The following is a 9,380-nucleotide window of genomic DNA, read 5'->3' on the forward strand; positions in this document are numbered from 1 at the left end:
TTTTGAGCTCTTTTGACTTTGGAACATCAATTTCCAACATGGGACGTGCCAATGCGATCAATTCCTTTATAGAAATTTGTTCAGTTTGGTATCTAAAAAGTAATATTTTTAAGAGTTGGTAGTGTACAACATTTGGTCTTTGTCTCATTTCCTTAATAGAAATGCGGTTGAAGTTAGAAAATTCTCCCAGAAGTTTGTGCTGACCTTCCATAAGTGATACATTGTTACCACATCTTCTTGTAGTGCACTTTTACTTGATAAAAAAGAAAAGAAAATTGCATCTTATAGCAGAGTTCAGCTGTTGTGACTCCCTTATTGATCTTATTCTGGAAAAACAAGAGTTGAGGGCTTTCACAAAAGTCCTGTACATGTTGACTGTATTGTTTAATGTTTTCTTGACATCTACCGGATTCATAACGTTATGTTAGCTTGTCATCTAAATTCCTACAAGCTGTAGTGTTGCTAATTTTTAATATCTTACTTGACCACCTTCTTTCGCAGTTGAACAAGGATGATGGTGGTGCCATAAATCCAGGATTTATTGGTGACAGGGAATACAGAGAGAGTGAGTATACCATATGGATATCTTTGGGATTACTTCTGGCTTATATTCAATTTTCTTGTTATAAAAGCTTTATAAATTTGCCGAGGGTCTATCCGAAACAGCCTCTCTATCCTATCGGGGTAGGGATAAGGTCTGCGTACACACTACCCTCCCCAAACCCCATTTTGTGGGATTTTACTGGGTCGTTATTGTTGTTGTTGTAGCCAAAGTGTTAATTGAGTCTTATTAAATAAAGAACTCTAAGGTCTTGTTTATTATAATATTAAATAGGAACATGGACAATCTAGAGCGTGATTGGATGTACAAAAGGTTGGATGGCCGAGGTGTATTAATTCAAGTTTCATAACTGGTGTGAACAAGTTTCTCCAGTTTGCTTGTTCTCAGCGCAATCGCATGAGTGGTGACAATGTTATATGTCCATGTAAAAAATATCACAACATTAAATACATGGATGTTGAAACTGTTAAATTGCACATTTATCAGTATGGATTTGTTGAGAACTATTTTCTTTGGAAGTATCAAGGAGAAACAAATGTGACCGGTGAGATGTCTTTTAGTGGTGACTTGCATGGTGGCGCTCAACCTGAATCGGGATATGAGAATCCATATCGACAAATGGTCTTGGATGCAGCTGGACCCAATTTTGGCCATGGTTTGAGCTGACAGTCTTATAATAATACTGAACCTGAGTCGTCTCATTCTTATGAACCTTCAATAGAGGCGGAGCCTAATCCTTCAATGGAGGTGGAGCCTAATCCTTCAATGGATGATGAGCCAAATCTTGAGTGCCAAAGGTTTTATGATTTGCTATGGGCCACTGATGCAAAATTATACCCTGGTTCTTCGCTCTCTCAACTCACAGTAGTTTCCAGGATGCTAAATATTAAAATGAAAAATATTTTATCACAAGAGGTTATAACCAAATGATGCAATTGTTGAAAGAGGCTTTACCAGAAGATAACACAATGCTTGATAACTATTACGAGACCAAGAACCTAGTGCGTATCTTGGGTTTGCCAGTTGAAAAGATTGATTGTTGTAATTCTGGATGTATGTTGTATTGGGGTGAAGATGAGGACCTCACATCTTGCAAGTTTTGTGGCCACCAGAGGTACAAACACCGTGTCGGTTCTCGTAAGAGGAAATTAATCCCTTATAAAAAAATATATTATTTTTCTTTGATTCCTAGATTGCGGAGATTATATGCATCTCATGCTACAACCGCTGATATGAGATGGCATCATGAGCACATACAAGAGGAGGGCGTAATGTGTCATCCATCCGACTCTAAGGCTTGGAAGCACTTCAACGAAACGCATCCCTTTTTTGCTGCTGAAGAAAGAAATGTGATTTTGGGATTATGTACTGATGTTTTTCAGCCCTTTGGTCATTTAGGGAGGAAATACTCTTCATGGCTAGTGATTGTCACTCCATACAATTTACCTCCAGGAATGTGTATGAAAGAGGCGTACATATTCTTAACTATCATTGTTCCAGAGCCAAACAACCCTAAACAAAAAATTGATGTTTATATACAACCTTTAATAAAGGAATTGACCTTGTTGTGGGATACAGGTGTAGATGCATTTGACATCTCAAAAAAATAAAATTTTCAATTAAGGGCCGCATTGATGTGGACAATCAATGACTTTCCAGCATATTCTATGCTATCTGGATGGAGTACTGCCAGTAACTTAGCATGTCCTTATTGTATGGAGGAAGCACAATCCTTTAGATTACGTCATGGTGGGAAAACAACTTGGTTTGACAGTCATAGAATGTTTCTTGACCAAAATCATCTGTTTAGGAGAGATCGTAAAAACTTTCATAAAGGTCAGACTGTCAGAAGGCTACCACCACCCCTTAGAACAGGAGAGGAAATCTTGAACCAAATTTGAGAGTTGGGACTGAGAAAAGTTACTGAGCTAGATGCAGAAGAAGTTAATGGGAGAATTTCTAGGTGTTGTGGATGGAAAAAGAGAAGCATCTTTTGGGATTTGCCTTATTGGAGCTCTAACATGATCCGACATAATCTCGATGCCATGCATATTGAGAAGAATGTCTTTGATAATGTATTTAACACAGTTCTTAATGTTGATGAAAAAACAAAAGACAATCCAAAGGCACATAAAGATATGGTAAATTATTGCGATCGACGACAATTGGCAAAGAATCCTATTGATGGAAGCTATCCCAAAGCTGCATATACAATAAAGAAGAATCAAAAAATTACCTTGTTCAATTGGTTGGAAAATGTGAAGTTTCCAGATGTGTATGTTTCGAATTTGAGTCGATGTCTAGACACAGACAAGTATAAATTATTTGGTATGAAAAGTCATGATTGCCATGTGTTCATGCAATGATTAATGCCTATTGCCTTTCGTGAGCTACTTCCTAGTAAAGTGTGGCAAACACTTACGGAATTGAGCTTATTTTTTAAGAATCTCACCTCAACTGTTCTTCGAGTGGTGAACATGGAGAGATTAGAGGCAGACATCCCACAGATCTTGTGTAAGTTAGAGCTTATATTTTCTCCTGGATTCTTTAACTCAATGGAACATGTGTATGTACACCTGCCATATGAAGCAAGGATTGTTGGACCTGTACAATATAGATGGATGTATCCTTTTGAGAAGTTATGAACTTTTTATGCTCTTATTATGACAAGTATGCTAAACATGACTTTATGAATTTAATGGTCTATTCATTTACTTTTATAGGCACCTTCGAACTCTTAAAAAAATAATAAGGAATAAAGCTAGTGTCGAGGGTTCAATTTGTGAAGCATACTTGAAGATGGAATCAACACAATTATTTTCTTATTATTTTGAACCTCATATCATGACACGTAATCATAATGTGGCCCGTAATGATGATGGTGGTGTTATGGAAGATCTTGAAGGAAATTTATCAGTATTCACCCGTCCAGGCCGACTATGGGGAGAAGGAAAAGAGAGAACTTTGTCCCTCGAAGAAATCAAGGCAGTCCAAACTTATATTCTACTAAATTGTGTAGAGGTTGAGCCGTTTGTAAGGCATCATTTTTTAATAATAATAAATATATCCATATATTTTGAGTCTGTATTTAACTTATTTTATTGCAATGAAGTATGTACATACAACGGTTGCAAGAAGAATTCCCCAATTTATCTCAAGATCAAATAAATCAGAGTCTCGAAACGTATTTTGTCATATGGTTCAAGGAATATGTTAGACTATAAAAATCATTATCTTTTAAGCAATTATATACTTGAATTGGCTTGTTATATTTAACTAAGTCTTATAATTTTTTTGAAATAGGTTCGATGCAATCACATTGAGAACCAATTCTTGCGTAGTCTTGCTCATGGACCATTAATAAGCGCAAAATGTTATCCGGTGTATTTTGTTAACGGATACAAATTTCACACAGAATGTCATGGTAGTGAAACATCAACAATGTAGAGTTTTTATCTCGGATCCAAATGTTGGTGACTATTATGGACGGATACAAGAGATTATACAATTGGAATACCGCAAAAAACCTTTAAATCAAACTGTGTTATTCAAGTGTGAATGGTTTGATCCAACTGTGAATGTTGGTGTCAAGGATCATAACCAATACAAATTAGTCGACGTGAACCATCGCCGTCGTTTTAGAAAGTACGAACCTTTTATTCTTGCGATGCAAGCAACTCAAGTGTGTTATGTGCCTTATCCTAGCACAAAAAAGGACAATGATGATTGGGTAGCTGTTTTGAAAGTTAAACCTCGGGATTTTATTGAACTTCCTGATGAGGCAATAACATCAACTCCAGAATCGAATCTTCCATTCCAAGTTGAAGAAGTTAAAGTCCATTTGATAGATATGAATTTCACCATTGATGAGAATATAATCTTACATGATCCAAATGGGGATGTAATTAAAATGGTTAAACCCATTGATGATAGACTATTGATAGAGCATCAAGGGTTTGAAGAACAATCTTCAGAAGACGAGTATGAAACGGAGGATGAAAATGAGGAGGATGATGAGGAAGAGTTTGAAGAAGAAACAGATGATGGCTAGTGTGTTGATAAAAATGCATTACTATATTTTTATGGAGTTTTGTTTTTCTATTAATCTGTGTGGTATGTTATAAGTCATATATCTATTTTGTAGTATAATTTATAGAGAATCAAATCGAATACCACGTTTGTAGTAATTTAAATGGTATAATACACTTCTAGCTTACGTTGTATTGTGCCTCTTTTTACATTAGTCTGACTCTTTTTTTGTAGCAGTAGAATAATATTTATTATCAACTTAATAGTGTTACCTGATTAATCTGTCTAAATTCAGAATTAATTGGAGCCAAGATCGTTGTATTTTGGTCTAAAAAGGTTATCAAATTCAACAATTCAGTAAGTAGTTCAAGCATTGGATAGATCAGGTATTTTTTATATTGTGTTATGTCTCTTTGTATCAATTTAATAGTGTCTTTCTGATATTGTCTTTAGCAGAATATTTTATGTGCAGCCGGACACTATTCCAAATAATGTGTGGGAAAGTTGGTTTAGACTTTGGAAAGATCCTAAGTGTGTTGAAAAGTTAGAAATAAATGCAAAACAATCGTTGTGCTGGGAGCAGAGTTGCCACTGGGACTCACACAGGTGGCTCTATCAGTGTTGGAGAGCATCGCAAGAGACTTGTAAGTGGATATAAAATATCTGAAAATCTCATTTAAGTTTGCACTAATTCGAATCTGAAAATCTTATTTAAGTTCGGTAAGTTATGAGTTGTGGATTGTCTATTGTTCTGTTTTTAATATACTGTGCTTGAAATTATTGTTTGAGAATTTCTTTTCGAAAAATTTGGGTTGTCAATGTGTGCCGAAATTGTAGTTAGCAGTTGGATAAAGGGATTTTAGGTGTTGATTTCTTTCTTGCTAGCTGTTGAGCTTTCTATTTACAAGAGTGCCACCTTTCTTGGTGACCTAGCTATAGGCTAATCTATTTTCTTGGATGATAATATCTTATGATCTTTTTTACGCCGTCCATGTCTACTTACTTGACCTATATTCTATTTTTCTTTTTCATCTATCCAGATCACTTGCACTTCTTTCCAAAAGCAGAAACTATATTTCTTACTTTGTCACCTTTTCACTTTTACATAAACTTTCATGGTAAACTCTTGTTTAATATTAGTATCTAACAAAAGCGTAGTCATTCTATATTTTCTGAAACTGAGCCGTAATTAAGTTAGATAGAGTAGTGAAGGCTCACCTAAGAATTCATGACATAAGCTCACCTGCACCACTCTGTCGTAGGAAACTTTTGCTGATAATTTTGTACTAGTTTCTTGGTGACTAGAGCATTTGTTCTTGTTAGTAATGCACACTTCATTTCATTTGTGTTGTCGGGTTATGGTGGTTAAGAATTGGGATGATCTTCTTGTTGTGGAACTTGTTAACTGACGTTTTTGTAAATTGTTGAATGATTGTATTGTGACTTGATTCCTTGCAAAACCGTGGATTCTGTTGAGATGCTAGTTATGGATTATAATGATTCATGATTTAGGTAGCCTAAGTTCCTTTGGAGTTGGAGAAATTAGTCTGTATTGGTTTTGCTTAAACTGGTGCTCCAGTTGCATGCTGTCCTTCTTACATTCTCTTTTAGGATTCATGTCCTTGAGAGTTAGTAATTAAGTTATTTGTAACTTAGCACATGCTTGGATGAACAACTTAGGCCACGAGTAGCTAGATAATACATATGGTATTAAAGACTGCAAAGAGTGTATTAGTGTGATGCATAGGACTTGTGCTTCAGTATTAGATTGACGGTGTACTGCTGAAAGTGTTGGGATGGTATACTGTTTGGTGCTTGTTATTGTTAGAAAAAACTGGGATGGAATTATTAGTGGGATGCATAGGACTTTCTGAAGTGGGATTACTGTAGTCACGGCGAGTTACATTTATGTAACCGTTTTTCAAATGGAAATCCTATACTCTTCCTCTTTATACATTCTGAAATCTGCTTCTGCCCATATATAAGTTTCAGGCAAATGTTTTACACTTGTTTAGCTTCATGTGCTAGGCTACCCTTTATAGTAAGTATGCAACATTGGAACTTATTATTTTTATAAGTCTATGGGATGCAATGCTAGGTGAATATATTGTTCAGTCTTCACATAATCTTTACCTTTTTGAATATGTTGTTCTCTGGATTTGTATTGTCTGAAATAATCATTAAGGTTCCCTTTATTGAGGTTCAAAGGTAATACTTACTAGCTTTTTTCTTTCAGCAGTATACTGCTGAAAGTGCTGGGATGGTATACTGTATTGTTATTTTTGAATCTTTACCTTTTTGAATATGTTGTTCTACTGGAATGTGTTTGAGGCAATCTAGTTTGAACTCCCCTTGATCCACATCTACTTCATCTTCTAAATCTAGCTGCAAAATTGAACTAATAAATCAGAATACTACTCTAACTAGTCACAATTTGATTCTGATGAATCAGAATCTAGCTCTGTAGACCAGCATGAGCTGTGGGTTTTAAAGGGGCTGGTTTTCTTGGTGTTTCAACAATATGCATATCAGTTTTGAGCATTTGTTTTTGTTGCTCTATCTTCTTAATTGAATAACTTTTGTATAGGCTGTTAAAAAGGGTCGAGATCCAACACCATGTGAGTTGCATTTGCACGTCCATACACATGGTAATGATGGAAAATCTTTTGTTGCTGAGAAATCCCGAATCGTACATATAAGATAACTTTTTCAATAATTTTATTGACTTTACTTTCATATATTTTTTCATTTTGTAAATTGAATGCTCAATATTATTTAGTCTTTTTATTTCACTAATTATTAACTCTTCTATAGGAAAAATATCAGAAGATAGTACAACAACAAACACAAACTCAATTTGATATTGATCAGTGTAAAACATATTATCAAGCCGCGGGATGAGAAAAGAAAAGAAGAGTATATGGTCTTGGATCTCAATCAAAATGCTACAACGGGCCAAATTTTCATGGCTCTTTTGGATCTGATGCTACATCGTCAGCAACACCTCCAAATGCTCAATCAACACCGACAGGGAATCTGGATGGTTTAGTGATGCGATTGATTCCTGTACTAACAGATCATATAATTCCTGTAATCGTTGAGCGGGTACGCGAATTAGTTTCCTTACCCTCGCATCAGCCAAATACTGATCTTACCAACCACCCATTAGATGTGGCACCTACAGTTCCTACATCTTCTACTGTTGCTAACACTGATGAGGTTCATGCATTGTGTTCTGATGATGACCGTAACTCTCCAGCCTTGCATAGTTAGCCTACTTTGTTTGGACTTTATTGTTAGTCCTTGTGGATTTTTTGTACTTAACGATACTGTTATATGCATTATGCTATATATTTTGGACCTTGTTGAATATATTGTTAATTTATATTAATATCAGTGAGTTTTTATTAAGTGTATTTAATAGCTTTTATGTAATATGCTTGAACATAGTACATTTAAAATAATAAATAAAAAGAATTTTAAAAAATCAACAATATATTAAAAATAAATTAGCGACAGATACTTTCCGTAGCTAAAATTATCGCGTAAAATTAAATCTTGCGACGAATCGGCGACAAAAGGTTTTTGTTGCAAAAAGCATGGAGAATTAGCTATAACATGTTTAGCGACGGACGATTTCGTCGCTATAAGAACAAACGACGTATTTTGTTATGTATTGCAGCGACGAAAGGCGTCAAAATAGCGACAGAAACAAGCAATATAGTGACGGTTATTTCCCTCGCTAAACTTTGCTATAGATATATGTCGTCGCTAATTCTGCGACGATTCGGTATTTTTCGTCGCTATAAGCCTAGCTACGAGCATTTTAGGGACAAATTTGAATCCGTCGCTAAACAACTGTAGCGACGAAATGTGAAGCCGTCGCTAAATGCTATTGTTTTTGTAGTGTTCTTTGAATCCCTTTCGGTCTAACTCTGTTCCAAAACTAAGGCAAATGAGGGATAGCAAGACTGATTTATAGGGCTTTCGTTTGATACAAGCTAATATTCAAGAGGCACCCAGCCTTGGCAGGGGCATCAAGTCAACCCCGACTGGCAATGGTGGCTGATGCTTTGAAAGGATAAATTCAAATTAAAAGTGCCTACAAGGCAAAATGAAGTTGAATAGGTTAAGTCCCAAGTGGCTAACCATATTGGCAAAGTTAGAAAAGCCAAAGGTTCCCCAATGCTCTGAAATTGAAAGTTGTGGAGGAAAGAAGTCGAAAGTGGATGCCACAAAGGCAAAATAAAGTTGAAAAGATTAAGTCCCACGCGACCAACCGTCATGTAAAAGTTTGAAAAGTCAAAGGCTCTCCGGGGCCAGAAATGCAAGTGGTATTCACGAAACATCTAGTGGCAGGTTGAAATCATCATCAAAAGAAGATGGGCACAAAGCCAAGCTACCAAAGGCATCAAGGCCACAAACCGACCACCACTTTTTAAAACTCACAATTTTTCTTTGTTTGTAGCAGGAACAAAGCAGTGCAGAATGGCGCTTCCTAAAGAACAAATGTCACAAAAGGTGAGTTTCACAAAATCTCTATTTTCTTTTATTTTCAGCATGCATCACTATTATAGATTATTTTTGTAGCTTAACCCAGGTAGAACCTTTTCGCCTAGAGGGATTCAGCTCATAGTTCCGGGTAGAAGTACTCTTCGCCCAGGCTATTTTTCGTAGCTTAACCCAGGTAGAACATTTTCACCTAGAGCGATTCAGCTCATAGTTCCGGGTAGAAGTACTCTTCGCCCAGGCTATTTTTCGTTGCTTAACCCAGGTAGAACCTTTTCTC

At 36.0% G+C, this 9,380-nt stretch overlaps 2 long non-coding RNA genes across 2 annotated transcripts; both read left to right on the forward strand.

The window, feature by feature from the left end:
• The first annotated feature begins 802 nt into the window (after positions 1-802).
• LOC104085175 (uncharacterized) lies at positions 803-2,360 on the forward strand. Its single transcript, XR_011413851.1, has 2 exons — positions 803-1,676; positions 1,755-2,360. It is a non-coding gene; the product is annotated as an uncharacterized lncRNA (long non-coding RNA).
• Positions 2,361-5,062: 2,702 nt separating this feature from the next.
• On the forward strand, positions 5,063-7,987 carry LOC117273977 (uncharacterized). Its single transcript, XR_004504025.2, has 2 exons — positions 5,063-5,235; positions 7,179-7,987. It is a non-coding gene; the product is annotated as an uncharacterized lncRNA (long non-coding RNA).
• The last annotated feature ends 1,393 nt before the right edge of the window (positions 7,988-9,380 follow it).

This window comes from Nicotiana tomentosiformis, chromosome 2 (genome assembly GCF_000390325.3).
Source record: "Nicotiana tomentosiformis chromosome 2, ASM39032v3, whole genome shotgun sequence".
Taxonomy (NCBI): Eukaryota; Viridiplantae; Streptophyta; class Magnoliopsida; order Solanales; family Solanaceae; genus Nicotiana; species Nicotiana tomentosiformis.